The 17039-nt window shown below is 44.2% G+C and overlaps 1 protein-coding gene across 3 annotated transcripts in view; it reads left to right on the plus strand.

The window, feature by feature from the left end:
* Positions 1-16404: 16404 nt before the first annotated feature.
* The window catches only part of ANXA2 (annexin A2), a 47798-nt gene continuing 47163 nt past the window's right edge, over positions 16405-17039 (plus strand). For 2 of the 3 annotated variants that reach the window (XM_034784044.1, XM_034784043.1), the window contains exon 1: positions 16405-16552. The gene's annotated coding sequence lies outside the window, so the exon portion shown is untranslated. Of the gene's footprint in view, positions 16553-16903; positions 16927-17039 lie in introns of those variants that run through there. The other variant, XM_034784045.1, reaches the window with a different exon arrangement.

A 17039-nucleotide genomic window follows, 5' to 3' on the forward strand; every position in this document is an offset into this window, starting at 1 on the left:
CAATACAATATTTTTTTTCTCCTCCTCCTATTTATGAGGTTAGGTTTTCACATTGTGTAAGCATGTAGGTTTTGCCATACTGGATCAGACCACTGGGCTTTCAAATCTAGTAGGTTCCCTTCACTAGTGACTATCACTTGGTGCTTCCGAACAAGATGAAAACGTAGCTGGCCAGTTGTGCATTGCTGGGTGAGGGGTGGGCTGTCAGTTTACATCTGGAAGCATAAGATTTTATTAGTCCCCTTTCTTAGCATGCATAACCCTAATGGCTATTATTCATAAAATGCAATTTCCCCTCTTCAACTCATGCAATAGCAAGCAATCTCAAATATTATCGCAGCATTTACCACATATTAGTGGAGACACTATGGACCTCCTCCTTTCCTATATATGATTGTCCGGGGCTCCTCCCTTCCTCTTGGCAATTGCAAAACACCCCTATGGCAATGACAGAAATTGTTTATGTGCAAAAAAAATAAGGAAAGTATTTAAATATTTTTCCACTGTCTTTTAATGCAGTTTAGCAGCTGGAAGCAAGGAAGAGAGCCAGCACCATATGACCAGAAAGCTCCCCAGAGATCACAGTTTGGGAACCTCCCATGCAGTAAAGGCCACTGGTTAATGATGCACTGTTTGAAGAGGTATTTCCTTTTGTTCTCAATTTATTTGCCATCCAGTTGAAGTAACCCTTTTTTAACAAAAGAAGAAAATCATCAGTTCAGACACTATCCTTCAGCATATTTAATACTGTCCTCCACTTTAGTCTCCTCTAGCTTTTCTCATATCTAAATGAATGTACCTTTTGCAGTCTCTCATCCTGTGGAAGTCCCACTATATCTGTAATATCCCTCTAAAGCAGGAGTGGGCAAACGACAGCCCGGGGGTCACATCTGGCCCTTCAGATGTTTTAATCTGGCCCTCGAGCTCCCGCAGGGGAGCAGGATCCGAGGCTTGTCCCACTCTGGTGCTCCAGCTGGGAAGCGGGGGTTTGCCCTGCCCTGTGCATGCCATGGCTCTGCACGGTTCCTGGAAGCAGTGGCACGTCACCGCTCCAGCTCCTATGCATAGGGGTAGCCAGGGGGCTCTACATGCTGCCCCATCCCAAGTGCTGCCCACACAGCTCCCATTGGCCAGGAACCACAGCCAATGGAAGCTGCAGGGTTGGCACCTGCGGACGGGGCAGCATTCAGAGCTACCTGGCCGCACCTCCACATAGGATCTGGAGGGGGGACGTGCCGCTGCTTCCAGGAGGCGCTTGAGGTAAGCGCCACCCAGAGCCTACACCCCTGAACCCACGTCCTGAGCCCACGTCCCAACCCCCTGCCCCAGCCCTGATCCCCTTCCTGCCCTCCAAACTCCTTAGTTCCAGCCCAGAGCACCCTCCTGCACCCCAACCCCTCATCCTTAGCCCCAGCCCAGAGCCCTCACTTCCCCCCCGAACCCAACCGACTGCCCCAGCCCGGAGTCCCGTCCCACACCCTGAACTCCTCATTTCTGGCCACACTCCAGATCCCACTCTCCCAGCCAGAGCCCTCACCCCTCCCGCACCCCAACCCCCAATTTCATGAGCATTCAGGGCCCGCCATACAATTTCCATACCCAGATGTGGCCCTCTGGCCAAAAAGTTTGCCCACCCCTGCTCTAAAGTGTCCCTTTGAGGAGTTGCTAAATGACCTATATCTTTTCTAAGCGATATTGAACACAGTATATCTCATAAGAACATGCCATTGCTAGATATGTCCTCTTATTTCTTCTCGCTTAATGCTCCCTAGCATAGTGTTGCTATTGTTTTTAAACTGTTGCCAGCCTAAATGGTCAGCTAACGATGCATTATCCTTGTACGTCAGATCTTCCACTACTTGTCGTGCCCAGCATAGAGGGGGTCCATTGAGGAAACGGTTGACAGGAGCGCCTCAGTATTCCAGTAATTCCCAATTGTCAGATTGACCCTGGGGAGGACCATTGCAGATGAGCATAATTTAGAGAAGCCACGAGACTGTTTCTAAGTTGCAAACCAGCCCCTAATTGGCCCTAGAACATGCAGGGCATAAAGGTAGTTTGCAGCTACCTTTGCCCTTCCCTCACCCCTTCATGGATCCCGTTCCGAGCAGAGCTAATCTGGACTCCTGGATTGAGCCCTCTGGTGGTTTTTGTTTTGTTTAAGCTAATGGAAACAATTTCATGTCATCAGCAAACTCCAACTCTGTCTTCCACACCATTTAAAAATAATTAAACGGGATTGGTCCTGGCCAAGCCCCTGGGGCTCCTCACTTTTAATCATTTTCCTCTCTAAGGAGCTGGTCAGTATACTAGTGTAGGAAAAAGTGCCTTGAAGACAAAGTGGGAGTTTTGTATGAAGTATAATACTAGAGATAATTAAAAATAAAATTATATGAAGACCTTAACTCAAGAACTGTTCATATTTATGTGTGAGCATTGATTGATTTGTTTTTTATTAAAAAATACAGGGCATTTTTTAAATTGAGATTGGTTGTAAAGCCTGTGAAATAGCATCACCAGAGGAAAGGGGAAGGGGCACATTTTTCACTACAGAATCTAACAACTTGTCCCTGGTTCCTCATATATAGTAAATTAGCTCACAATTAGAGCAGGGTGGAATTTCTTTGGCAAATAGTTTATTTGTTGAAAAATGCAATTTCGTTTGACCCAAAACTGTTTGCAGATTGGTGTCCAGTACACTGAATAGTTTCTATTGAACCAAAAAATCAAAATGTTGGTGTTGAAATGAATCAGTGGTGGTGGTACCTTCTTTGTAACTTTTAGCCCAGTAGTTAGGGCGCTCTTCTTGGATGTGCGGGAGACAGCTTCAATTCATGTGGAGAAGGGCTTGGACTTGAGTCTCCCATGTTGCAGGAGGTTGTCCTTGTCACTGGGCTGTGGGATATTCTGGAATGGGGGTTTCTCAATCTTTCTTGTAGGAGCTGTTCCACTTGGTGTAAATAATTATAGCCGGGATTTCAACTGGATGTTCTACATGTTAGGTGAGTATCCTAATCACCAGGCTACAGAGTTACTCTCACTTTTTTCCTAGCCCAATGACTATTCATTGCCAGTCATTGCCCATTCATAGTCAGTCAGTCAGTCATGAAATGTTTTGTTCGATCTGACTCGAAATGTTTTATGCCTTCTCAATTTGCCCAAAAACTTTGGGTGGGGGGAGAATTCTGGTTGACCTGAAGTGAAACTTTTTTCCAATTTTTTAGAATTGCTAGCAAACCAAAAGAAGCCATTATTCAGCCAACTCTCCTCCCAACACCTTTTTGACAAATAGCCTGTTCTAGATCTGTACCTTTCAGTACTTAAATTGTCAGAACATAATGGAGGGAGGCTCCTTAATCTTCAGTTGAGTAATACTCTTCTTCATGGAAGTCAAAAGAATCAGTACACTAATTTTCTTTCCCAGGAATATGTCCAAATCAACCAGCCCCACTCCCTTGGATGATGGCATGGGTCCAGCTGCGGCTCTATAGATATATTCAAAAAGGCTATTTATTCCAAGAACCATATGATTAAATCTGTTTTATTAAAACTTGTGCCAGAGCATCAGCTTATATAGTCTCCCACATACAGGTGAGATTTTTCTGGTGCAATTTTAAGATGGTGCAATTATCTAGGAGCATGATACAACCTGTCTAGGTCTCCAAATTTAAGTGTGCAGCTTTTATTTCTGCATTCCCTTAGGTGCTGCCATAGTAGTAGTAGTTGTGCATAAAGGGGCTTAGGAAGCTGTGGTAGTATCCCATACCCAGTATTATACTAATCTAAAATGTTGAAAAATCATCAGATTGGGGGAGGGAAAGAGGGGGAGTCTAGGTTCTTTTTCACCTTTTGGGTTCTGAGCATTTAGGGTCGTGTTTTCAGGCTTTTCTCTACAACTATGAGGACTAGAATCTTCTTTAAAAATGAAAGCTGAGATTCTCACATAATCATAGGATTCCAGGAGTGTGGCTTTTAGAAATACACCAAATATCATGAGACTCTCCATAAAATTGCGGGAGTTGGCAATGCTGCACACCTCCATGATGATGTAATCAATCCCTCTGCACCAACCAGCGTGCATTATGAGGATCATGCAATCAATGGAGTGTGCATAACTAAAAGGAGCAGGTGTGGGAGGAATAGTGGAATATTCCTCTGAAAAATCAACATCCCAGATCATGGAAGTTAGGCCAAGTAAGCTGTCATTAATTGTTTCTTACATAGCAAGTGCAACCCATTGAGGACTCTCAGGACTATAAGCACTAGTGAGAAACCTGGGTCAAACTGCCATGCTGCCATTGATGTGCTGCTGGTGTTGGTGAGAAGGTCACAAAGTGCAGAGGCATCTCAGCTGTGCATGCCTCCCTGCCCTTCCACAATATCCCCGTCCTCTGTTTTTAGTGGGATCATTCAGCATAATTAGTCCCCCTCTGCTAGCCTGGATTTTCCCTAGTAAATTCTCCCCTTTGGCATATATTTATATGGAAGGTAGAGAACAGGGCCTTTTAAATTTAGTGCAAATACTTAAGTGCAGCTGCTAATGATTGCTGCCAAATTTCCTCTATGATCAATATTCCTAATGCAATTTACCAGAACCATTTAAAACCATCAGCAGGATAAGAAGATGATAAATAAACACTTCGGAAATAAATTTAACGGCTGAAAATCAGTTTTAGAATAATTGTTCTAGCAGTAAAATAAATCACTTTCTATTTTATGTATTTATGAATTCATGGCTCCTTTGTAGACTTGAAGGTTTGTTTATCTCATATCTCTGTGAACTACATAAACGTCATCCTAACCAGTGAACATGTCAGTACCTGCAGAGCTCCACCTACCAAACTTCTGAGCAAGTAGAGTTGTTCTTTCAAGGACAAAATATAGGAATGAATTGTGAAAATGTTTCCCACGGACTCAAGTGGTTTTTCAACTAGCTCTGTCCATAATATGTGTTCTCAGTTGGCGCCTGATGAGCTTTTACTGGAATGCAGTTTAGATAGCAGTTTGAATTCAAACATTAAAGAGAGCATCAAAAATAACCTCCACCGCATCTCCTTCTGCACAAAGAATGCAGACTATCCTTATTGAGAATCACCTGACCATACAAACACCTATTTAATTCAGATTCTTTTATATATAATGTACCCAGTACCATAGGTGTGCATCACATACAGGTCGATTGTGGTAGCTACACAAAAGGAACATGAATTACCTTAGTGTAAATCTGAGGCTGTCTACACTTGCCATTGTACATGGTTACATGTGCATTGTGCCATAACCCCCCTATTGACCAAATGTGAAGCATGTTCCTGAAGGAGAGCACACAATAAATAAGCTAACATGCCTGAGTGGTGTTGGTATGTACATGCTGGAGAAAGAGGAGCATCTGATTCTGCATTTCTACCTGGCAGACCCAGAACCACTGCAGGAACCAGAATCCAAGGTTGGTAAATTTTGCAGTGATTCTCCCTACTCCTACTTCCTGGAAATATCCCCTCCTCCTGCTTTAGTGATACATGCCTGAAACCAGCCTTCAGTCCACTCTTGACATGGTCCCAAGTAACACATGGATGAAAATCAGTGATTGTATTGAAATCTCAATGAACTACTATAAAGCATTTAGAGGAAGCTATAACAAAGATTATTAACGAGCAGTTACTATGCCCCTGTGTCTCTGTGTTTCTCAGCCAACAGTTTTGCAGGGATAGTCCCTGAGCCATGCAGACCAGAGAGAAAGGGATGGAGGGAGGAGGGAGAAAGAAAGAAAGAAGCCAGTCAGTGATGAGAACTGTCACTTTGGCATCTTTCACAAGCACTAAGTGTGTGGGTCTGTGTGTGTAAACAAAGTTGGTCTGTCTCTCTTCACCAATTAAGATATGAACCCCATGTCATGTCTCATATCCTCTGTGAATCCAAAGAACAGATGTAAAGGTGAAAGGTTCCCCTTCATGCCAACTCAACAGCCTGACAAGATAAAGAATGGTACAGTGTCCTTTGACTTTTAGGAGTTTTTATAGCATGCAGGAGGAGGGTTCAGAAAGAGAGGTTGAGAACCCTTGACCTAGGCATCAGAGATAGTAAATAGGAAACGGAGATTTGTGGCAAGTGTTTTAGGCCTGTCTTTGATTGTATGTAGTCTGGTTTAGTGATATATTTATTAGTTACTTTGTAATCACATCCCTATTGGTTTGACAGCTTGTATCTCTGCTGCCATGCCTTGGAACTGCTGGTCCCTTAACCCTATTTGCCCACAAAAGTATCTTCAAGTCTTTCTTTGGGACAGCTTCAGAGGAAAGATGACAGCTGTCTCTCCATGTCCACACTGTAGATCTGGTGTCACTTGCACCTCCCTGCCTCCCTTAAGAGGTCAGAAATCAGTTCCTTTTAGGAACACCAGCCAGTCCCCCGGATACAACAGTCAAAAACATTCCAGCTCAGATAAAAGCATTTCTTAGAGGTTTACAAAAGAGAAGACACTAATGAAATACGTTATATATTACACACAGGCTATGTAACCATGCAGTCATTCATGCCAACCCTGCACTTAGGTTACAGACAATTTGTATGTTTATCTGGCCCACTATCTAGCAGAAATCTCTTGGGCTAGATCTCAAAACTGCACCTCCGCTCCAAGAGTGCAGGTCTCACTCTGCTTGACAGAAATGTTGCTAATGACGACTCCAGTGGTTTGACACCCTCCTTCATTGAATGTCCTGGCTTCTTAGACACCAAGTTAGTTATACCTTGCTTCAGCTTTGATCTTGCTTTCTACCTCCCAATGCTGATCCTGCCTTTTATATGCAGAAAAATGTTGTGGCACAGGTGGGCTTTGGAGTTTTTATAGCATGCAGGAGGAGGGTTCAGAAAGAGAGGTTGAGAACCCTTGACCTAGGCATCAGAGATAGTAAATAGGAAACGGAGATTTGTGGCAAGTGTTTTAGGCCTGTCTTTGATTGTATGTAGTCTGGTTTAGTGATATATTTATTAGTTACTTTGTCATATATTGATGATGAAATTGTGGGGTTATAGTTTCAAAAGGGCCTAAGGCAGTTTCACTCTCAACTCCCATTTGTTTTGGTGGGAGTTAGGCACCAAACTCTGTTAGGCTCTTTTGGAAAGACAGTATAAATATCTAACGTCTGATATCTACTCTGCCATCTAAGGGCTTGTCTACACTTACAGGGCTGCAGTGGCACCACTGTAGCACTTAGTGAAGACGCTACTTATGCTGGCGGGAGAGCTGCTCCCATCGGCATAGATACTCCACCTCTCCAAGAGACAGTAGCTATGTCGATGGGAGAAGCCCTCCTGTTGACATAACCCCTGGTGCAGACTGTGCTAAATTGGTATTACGTCGCTGAGGGGGTGTGGATTTTCTACATCCCTGAGCGACGCAGTTATACTGACATCAGTTAGTAGAGTAGCTGAATATCAGGGGATATTGGTTAACATGGCATTTCTCACTACCCAATAAAGGACTGAAAGGGGCCAAGTTTCAGCCTGCTCTGTAACCATAATAGGTGGATAAAACAACTTTTAAAAGAGCAATATACAAAAATGAAATGGAGAGGTTTGAATCCATATGGAACCTGATTTTGGAAGCTGCCAAGGGAAAAGGACTTCTAAAATTTCTATTGAGGGAGGAAAAAGTGTAGAAAATATGAGACGTCAGAGTGTAATGACCTTTTTTGAGAAAGGGCACAGAAGACAGTGGGATAATGTACTTTTTGAATTTGTTAAATTAAAATCTGATTTGAATACACTTGTTTAAGTAGTTACCCCTTTGGTGACAGTGTTTGCTAAAGGAATATTTATTTGTCAAATTGTTAATTTTAAGCTCTTTGGGACAAGGACCATCTTTCTGTTCCATGTGGTCCACAATTTCATAGAATCATAAAATATCAGGGTGGAAGGGACTTCAGGAGGTCATCTAGTCCAACCCCCTGCTCAAAGCAGGACCTAATCCCAACTAAATCATCCCAGCCAGGGCTTTGTCAAGCCTGACCTTAAAAACCTCTAAGGAAGGAGATTCCACCACCTCCCTAGGTAACCTATTCCAGTGGTTCACCACCCTCCTAGTGAACAAGTTTTTCCTAATATCCAACCTAAACCTTCCCCACTGCAACTTGAGACCATTACTCCTTGTTCTGTCATCTGGTACCACTGAGAACAGCCTAGATCCATCCTCTTTGGAACCCCCTTTCAGGTAGTTGAAAGCAGCTATCAAATCCCCCCTCATTCTTCTCTTCTGCAGACTAAACAATCCCAGTTCCCTCAGCCTATCCTCATAACTCATGTGCTCCAGCCCACTAATCATTTTTGTTGCCCTCCACTGGACTCTTTCCAATTTTTCCACATCCTTCTTGTAGTGTGGGGCCCAAAACTGGACACAGTACTCCAGGTGAGGCCTCACCAATGTCGAATAGAGGGGAACGATCACGTCCCTCAATTTGCTGGCAATTCCCCTACCTATACAGCCCAAAATGCCATTGGCCTTCTTGGCAACAAGGGCACACTGTTGACTCATATCCAGCTTCTCGTCCACTGTGACCCCTAGGTCCTTTTCTGGAGAACTGTTGCCTAGCCACTTGGTCCCTAGTCTGTAACAGTGAATGGGATTCTTCCGTCCTAAGTGCAGGACTCTGCACTTGTCCTTGTTGAACCTCATCAGGTTTCTTTTGGTCCAATCCTCTAATTTGTCTAGGTCCTTCTGTATCGTATCCCTACCCTCCAGCGTATCTACCACGCCTCCCAGTTTAGTGTCATCTGCAAACTTGCTGAGAGTGCAGTCCATGCCATCCTCCAGATCATTAATGAAGCTATTTAACAAAACCGGCCCCAGGACTGACCCTTGGGGCACTCTGCTTGAAACCGGCTGCCAACTAGACATGGAGCCGTTGATCACTACCCATTGAGTCCGACAATCGAGCCAGCTTTCTATCCACCTTATAGTCCATTCATCCAGCCCATACTTCATTCACTTGCTGGCAAGAATACTGTGGGAGACAGTATCAAAAGCTTTGCTAAAGTCAAGGAATAACACATCCACTGCTTTCCCCTCATCCACAGACCCAGTTATCTCCTCATAGAAGGCAATTAGATTAGTCAGGCATGACTTGCCCTTGGTGAATCCATGCTGACTGTTCCTGATCACTTTTCTCTCCTCTAAGTGCTTCAGAATTGATTCCTTGAGGACCTGCTCCATGATTTTTCAGGGACTGAGGTGAGGCTGACTGGCCTGTAGTTCCCCGGATCCTCCTCCTTCCCTTTTTTTAAAGATGGGCACTACATTAGCCTTTTTCCAGTTATCCGGGACCTGCCCTGATCGCCATGAATTTTCAAAGATAATGGCCAATGGCTCTGCAATCACCTCCGCCAACTCCTTTAGCACCCTCAGATGCAGCGCATCGAGCCCCATGGACTTGTGCTCATCCAGTTTTTCTAAATAGTCCCGAACCACTTCTTCACAGGGGGCTGGTCACCTTCTCCCCATGCTGTGCCGCCCAGTGCAGCAGTCTGGGAGCTGACCTTGTTCATGAAGACAGAGGCAAAAAAATCATTGAGTACATTAGCTTTTTCCACATCCTCTGTCACCAGGTTGCCTCCTTCATTCAGTAAGGGGCCCACACATTCCTTGATTTTCTTCTTGTTGCTAACAGACCTGAAGAAACCCTTCTTGTTACTCTTAACATCTCTTGCTAGCTGCAACTCCAAGTGTAATTTGGCCTTCCTGATTTCACTCCTGCATGTCTGAGCAATATTTTTATACTCCTCCCTGGTCATTTGTCCAATCTTCCACTTCTTGTAAGCTTGGACTCCTAAACATGACCACAATATAAATAAAAAACCTGAGCATGACTTTTATTCAGTTTTGGTAGAGCACAGAACAGGAAAAGGGTATACATGGTGTAGGTGGTGAGATGCATATGTTTGTGAAGCTTATACCATTGAAAATGTATGGATTTCCTTGTGTATATAAAAATGTTTGGGGAAAAAACGTGGGACAAGTTGATTATATTTATTATATTATATTATATTCCTTCTGTAATTTAGGTTTTTTGGCGGGGTGTGCACATGCCTGTTTGTGTGTGAGAGAGAGATCGTAGAAAAAGTTCAACAATCTTTGTATCTGAAAAGTTTCAACAGAATGTATTTAATCAGTTTAGGCTCTGGTTATCACTTCATTGCCTCAACAATGCTTGATTTGCAATTACTTTTCTTGAGTGATATCCTCTAGATCTTGAAACCAAAAAGAAACCTATCTCTTTGTCTGAAAAGCAAAGTGGAAAAAATGTTACAACAAAGAGGTTTGCTTGTAATACTATAGTGTCGCTTGTCAGTGTTGATCTTTTAATCTCTGTGATGTTTGTGTGTGTGTGTGCGTGTTTTGTTTTTTGAAGGGGCATGATAGAGATAGATCTGTCAATCTTAAGTATTGATACAGGACAGTTGCTACAGTATATAGTACTGATATATAGTTGTTTCATGCATTTCACTGGGAAAGAATGTCTTGTCTAAGTATTGTTTAAAATGAGTTTGAACCTGATACTTAACTACATTCCTTGAACATTACAAGACCATTGCTCCAAATCAGTAGGAGTTACAACCTTCCCACCCTTTGGCAGGGACCCGTTTTTTATCCAAACTATAAAATTGGCTATACTGTGAGTCACTGAAATGGAAGAGTAGGTTGCAGGTAGGGTGACCAGATGTCCCGATTTTATAGGGACAGTCCCGATTTTGGGGGCTTTTTCTTATATAGGCACCTATTACTCCCCACCCCCGTCCTGGTTTTTCATGCTTGCTATCTGGTCACCCTACTTGCAGGTAAGCAGTAGTACAGAAATAGAGCTGATTTTCTGTGACAACTTTCTAAGGAGAAAATCTCTTAAAAGTTTTCTGAAGCTTCCATCTTCTAGTGTTGCTCCTATGCCATTCCCCAGGAACAGCAAGTTGTGGAGTAGCTATACATGCTGTTTCCACCACAATTGCTGCTGCTGCCAAAGGCCCGGTTTGCACTAGGAACATTTTTTCCCTAATTTCCCACTGTTGCTAACACTGGTGTCAGCAAGTATGGGGAACGCTAGTGGAGCCAGACAGCTGGCTGCTGCCAACGTTTTAAGTACTCTGTCGTTTAATCCTGTTCACAACCTAATTGTGATGGTGCCTAAAACACAGGCAGAAGCAGTAGTCCATCTACACTAGGGGCTTGTGTATATGAACACTTAGTTTGCGACAAGCTGGGGTGTAAATCTACCTTGCATTAGCCTGCACGAGACACACTAAGTGTCTGTGTGGGCCCTGCTGCCGCACAGAAAAAGTTTCCTAATGGGCTTTGATCTGTCCCATTTTGAAACTGGAGTAGTTTCAAGTGCAGTTAGGGAACTTTTACTGTGTGGCAGCATAGCAAAATGCCTAACAGTGATAATACCAGAGCTGAATCAGTCTCGGCAATAGTGAAGAGTTTTGAAAAAATGTCCCTATTGTCTTTGGGACACAAGTCAGTAAAAATATTCAGATTCAGGCAGAATAACTAGTCTCTGCCTCCCAATGACACGTTGAGGCTGCTTAGTGGATTTCCCCCCTTTCAGTGTGTGATTTTCTTTTTATACTTAAAGTGGTGTAATGGATTGGACCAGCCCCCTGAAGGCAGCCAGATATTTTGCTTTAGAAGGGAGTGTCAGGAAATCCTCCTCTATTCAGGAAGTTAATTGAAACATGGTTACTCACAATAGGAATGCTTGTTTGTGTATCCTGTGACTGTTTCATTCACTCTGTGTAGACAGTTCATTCACACTATCAGTTCTTGGTTTTTAGCAAGTGTGTTTTTATTTCTGTCTGCATGTGTATGTAGGCAACCTCTAACCTCTGTAGGACTAGACTAGTAGGACCATGTTACATAATGAAAGACCAAATAACTGGACATTGGTGTTTCAATTTAGAAATCAACTGAAGTCAGTTCAGTGTGCTCGGAAAACTATAATGCCTATCTTTAAATATTTGTGATAAATGAAGGGCAGTAACATATGTAGCAAATTGTAGTAAGGTTTGGGTGGGGTTCATTCATAGTGTATATCCTACACTGCATGTGTAAACATAGTGCTAATCCCACACTGTGTGTCTGTTAGCACTGGATAATCAGCCCAGTGGGATTTAGCCATAATGAGTCAAGCCTGACCAGGAATGGCAATTTTAGCAATGCAGTGTGTAAAATGTTGCTTTGAAACAGCTTTACTATTATTAGCCTGTGTCTTTATTTAATAGAACTTTTTCCTCATTGAAACTGCACCTGTAATTATAGTCCTAGCATGCATGCTTCTTTGGCACCATTGGCAGATGTTCCTAGGAAGTGGGCAGAGCACTTTTCCCTTAAATCAGATCCCACTCCCCCTAGACATTACTCTGTATCTGGAAGGACCTTTCTGGGGGGAAAAGAGCCAAGCATTTACACCTGGATTGTGAACTCAAAGGACGGGGAGCATGGGGGAATTTCCAGTGATGATAGACAAGAGAGGGAGTAGAAAGGCTTTGGGAAGAAAGATGAAGTTCAGCTGAGTTCCACTTGGTGGGATATCCAGGAAGTTCTGTCATGAGATACAATCAGAAAGATGACAATGAACAGAACAGAGAAGTATATCTGCAAGTAGTCACCATAGAGGAGGTAGCAGAAGACATGCCCAGGGATAAGGGTGCACTGGGAGATAAGGAGAAAGCTAAGAACACAACAGCAGAGAGTGGGAAGGAGGAGGAAGAGGTCTTTTACTAACTACCAAAAATGTTGGCTCCCAAGATCCAAAGAAGTGTTTGTAAAGCGCTTTGAGATCCTCCAGTGAGAGGCACTAAATAAGTACAGAATGTGAGATCTGTATCTCATCAATGTTAGAGAAGCTGTATCTCAGACAACATCTGGCCAAAGTGGGTGGACTTAACTAAGGAAAATTGGTCCTAATGTATCATACAAAACTGGTGAATCTTGAAGCAAGTTGTTGGGTGTAATTTATTCTATTGCCTTGATGGAATAATTTATGCCTTTGATCACCTTCACTTCTGGAGAATTCTCAGGCTCCGTGAGTTAACACACTTTTTCAATAAAATGCAAATGCACATCCGATCACTGAGCAATATCAGGTGGATCTGTAGTGCTGCCTTAAAGATCAAAGGCAACACAGCCGGCCAAGAGCCATGGTATGGATGAATGGGGTAGAGTGCTGATCAGCCAAGATCTCTGGCAAATGGCTCTTTTCTTGTGGACCTCTACTTTTCAGTGGACTTCCCAGCCACCAGCTGACCATTTCATTTCTCTCGTTAGGTTCATCTGCCAGAGGGGGGCAGATGGCAGTGCAAAGCTGGCCAGTGGCCATGGAACTGTGCAGTGCTTTAATTTCATACAGCATACATCCCCTTCATGGGTAGCTGTGGTGTAAGTAAGTGTCTAAGATAGTTTACATAGGTGTTGTGGAAATATAAAATGTAGTATTGTTAGAAGTGTTTCTGATGTACTGGATTATCTTTAACCTCAACCCGTTAGGAAAACAAAGCAAAACCACAACGCTGAATTCAAATAACAGCTAGAATCAAATTTCAGGACAATGAAGTTCTGCTACAACATGATTTTGTTTGGTTGAAGAGTCACGTCAGACAATCCCAAAGGCAACCTCTATACACTCTGAAGTTGCAGGAGCTTGAGAGATTCAGCTATTATTATTTATCATTTCATAGATTTCGAGGCCAAAAGTGACCATTGTGATCATCTAGTCTGACTTATAACACAGACCATAGAATTTCCCAAAAATAATTCCTTTTGAATTAGAGCATTTTTTTTATTCCAATCTTGGAATTAAAAATTGCTTCTGATGGAGAATCCACCACAATTCTTGTTCCTGTGGTTAATTGCTCTCACTTTGACAAATTATGTCTTATTTCCCGTTGGAATTTTTTGAGTTTCAACTTCAGCCATTGGATCGTGAAGCCCCAACTGATATTCAGGCCCTACTGTGCTAGGTGCTGTACAAACATATAGTAAGAGGCAGTCTCTGCTCTGAAGAATTTACGGTCTAAATAGAAAAGACAGACAAAAAGTGGGAGGGGGAGAGGGGCACTGAGAGATGAAGTGACTTGCCTAAGGTCACACAGCAAATCAGTAGCAGAGCTAGAAATAGCCCCAAAGTCTGCTAACTCCCAGTCCAGTGTCCTGTCCACTAGAGGACACTGCCTGCCATGTGCCCAGATATAACTGGAGTTCTATTTCTATGATACAAACCTAACTCCACCTGCATTTATTTCTTACTATAATGATGAATTCCTTAAAATATACAAATGAGAGTATGTGAGATCTATCTTACAGACAAGATCTTTCCCAGGGATAATTATAGCCCTTTAAAGGGAAGCGTTTTAAGTAAATTGAATTCTGAGCAGAGCATGACTTGTGCACAGGAATTACATTGCACAGAAAAGAACTCATCCCATTGATTAGCTTGTTCGGTGGAGCACCTAACACGATGTCTGGCTCCGCTGTATTGAGTTAGATAAAAGATGGTTTTGATGTACAATGTACTATCCAAACATGCAGCAGAGTTACAATTCTATAAGACTTCTAGTGTGTAAATCTGTCAGAGTTGGTCCGTCAAGAAGGAACCGAGGGTGGGGGGAGCGCGCGGCTCCCCTTATAGCACTCTATAGAGGTGCCACAACAGGGATTGCAGCAGTGCTCCCCCTATGGGTACTGGTAAGGGAAAAACTTCTGGCACCGGTGCATGTGGTGAGCACGCACACCTACTGTGGAATAGACATGAGCAACACATCTCGAAGAACGCCAGTTACGGAACAGGTAACTGTCCTTTACAAAAGCATAGTTCTAATAATGCTTAGTGATTTAACATCATTCCTCTGGCAACTGCCTTGTTGAAGCTTAAGCTAATAAATGTATGATTCTAATGAAAGTTTATTATAAAATTTATATAACATTAGTAACAAAATCCTATGCCATTTCACACTCCTTTCCTTCTTTGTTTGCCACATGACCTCTGTCTCTCTCAATGCCTCTTTAAAATACAGTTCTGCGAAGTCTTTTTAGTGTGAATGCACCAAACTTTAACTGGATGAGTGCCGCTGTAAGGGGTGCTGTGGTGTTGCTCAATGCTGATGGAAGAGAGCTCTTAGAACGGTATAATTAAACCACTCCAACGAGTGGTGGTAGGTATGTGGTTGGGAGATGCTCTCCCACGAACATAGTGCAGCCCACACTGGCACTTTTGTTGAAGAAACTTTTGTTGGTCAGGGGTGTGTTTTTTTTTTTTCCACACCTGTGACCTATAGAAGTTTTATCCACAAAAGTGCTAGTGTAGACATGGCGTAAAAGACTTTGAAAATAGAAGGTAATCACTTGCATAACGGGCCTCATCATGCTGTTACCTAGCAGCTCTGTGTTCTTGGGGAACCAGGGTGCAGTACCCACCCAGTCCTCTCAGATGTGCTCTGTTAGTGTGTGTTCATCTGATTGTGGGCCTGGAAGAACCCAGTCCTGGGGAACTTAGGACTTGCAGGATAGCTCCAGTGGGAGGGAACCTGCAGCAGGGAGAAGTAGAGCTCGTAGGAGAACGCAAGTGACACATTGATAGAAGTACAGAACCCCAAAGAGTAACCCTAATAAATGAGCATACCCCAAAGTAATAGGCAAAGCTGGTAACAATGCAGTAAGTGTTACTCCTATAGCTAAATCCTCTGTTAGCAACTTCGAGGCCTAGAGCACTATAGTGGGACTGTTGTGCCCTGGGTTCTAGTCCCAGCTGAGCTGGTGATCTTGGGCAAGTGAGTGCCAACTTGTGCCTCAGTTTCCTTATATGTAAAATGGGTATACCTAGCCTGACATCCTTTATAAAGTACTTTGTAAGCTATGGATGGAAAGTGCTCTCTAAGAGCTGGGCATTCTAAAGAATAGCCTGGTGAACTCCTTGAGGGTGGAGGGAGACCGTCTCCCCCTCTGTGCTTCACACAGCAGGCACCAGCTGAGGGTACTCAGTGCACGGTTCAGATCTAGGGGTGACACCGCCCGAGTGCCCTGACTTGTATTGGAGACGCGCCTTTCCTGTGAGAGGAGAGAAGGGGAGGCTGTGCAGCCCGGACACTATGGAGATTTAGCTCAGGCACAAAGAGCGCCAATTGACCGTAACTCCTCTGCAGCCCAAACCAACGGGCTGGGGCAGTAGGAGGCGAGGGCTCGATGCTGTGTAATGCCCACCTATCTGCGGGCAGCTAGCATCCCATCCCCTGCCCTGCCCTGCCCTGCCCTGCCCTGCCCGAGGTTGCTAAACCCTGGTGTGCCCAGCCAGCGTGAGTCAAAAGGCAGATGAGTCAGAGGCAGCCTGGGTGGGTGGGGCGCCTCTCGTCAGGCTGCCGCAGGCTGGGTGAGGGGCGGGGGAGAGCCTGGGGAGTGCCAGGGGGTGGGACTAGGCTAGACTGTAGATGTGGCTCTGTACAAAATCCCCACCCAAGCGGCCACCATCCTCCCTCTCTGACTCCTGAGGAGCCCGGCGCAGCCTGTGCCTTGCCCCAGGTAAGTGCCCCCCTCCCCCCGCTTGGCTGCCAATGCTACTCCCTGCAGGGGGGCTAGCACCGCCTGGGCATTCACTAGGTGCGAGCAGGGGGGTGAGGGGGGTTAGCTAAGCAAAGCTCCCCGGGGGACTGCAGCTGAACGAGGCGGCTCCTTTTGCAGACGTTGTTTCTGAAAGTTTTTGTATTTGAAACAGACTCGCTGAGCAAAGCTCTCGGAGCAAGAAAGTTTCCCTGCCTAGTATCTGCAAGGGATCTGGGCAGTGTAGGGCTAGGAAAAGCACAGCCGTTTCCTCTGCTAGGGACACACCCCGCCTCTGCTTCTGATGCGCATTGCAAGATGAAACTTACTTTAAGGGGGCCAGGAGGAGGTTTAAGGTAACTGTAGCTGTCGGTGAATTCCAGGGAGGGGAGAGGGGCTGCATAAAACAGCCTTAGGAGGCAGTAACTAGCACCTGTAATAAAGTAATTAACACAATTGCTTATGCTGC

Source organism: Trachemys scripta, chromosome 10 (genome assembly GCF_013100865.1).
Source record: "Trachemys scripta elegans isolate TJP31775 chromosome 10, CAS_Tse_1.0, whole genome shotgun sequence".
NCBI classification, from domain to species: Eukaryota; Metazoa; Chordata; order Testudines; family Emydidae; genus Trachemys; species Trachemys scripta.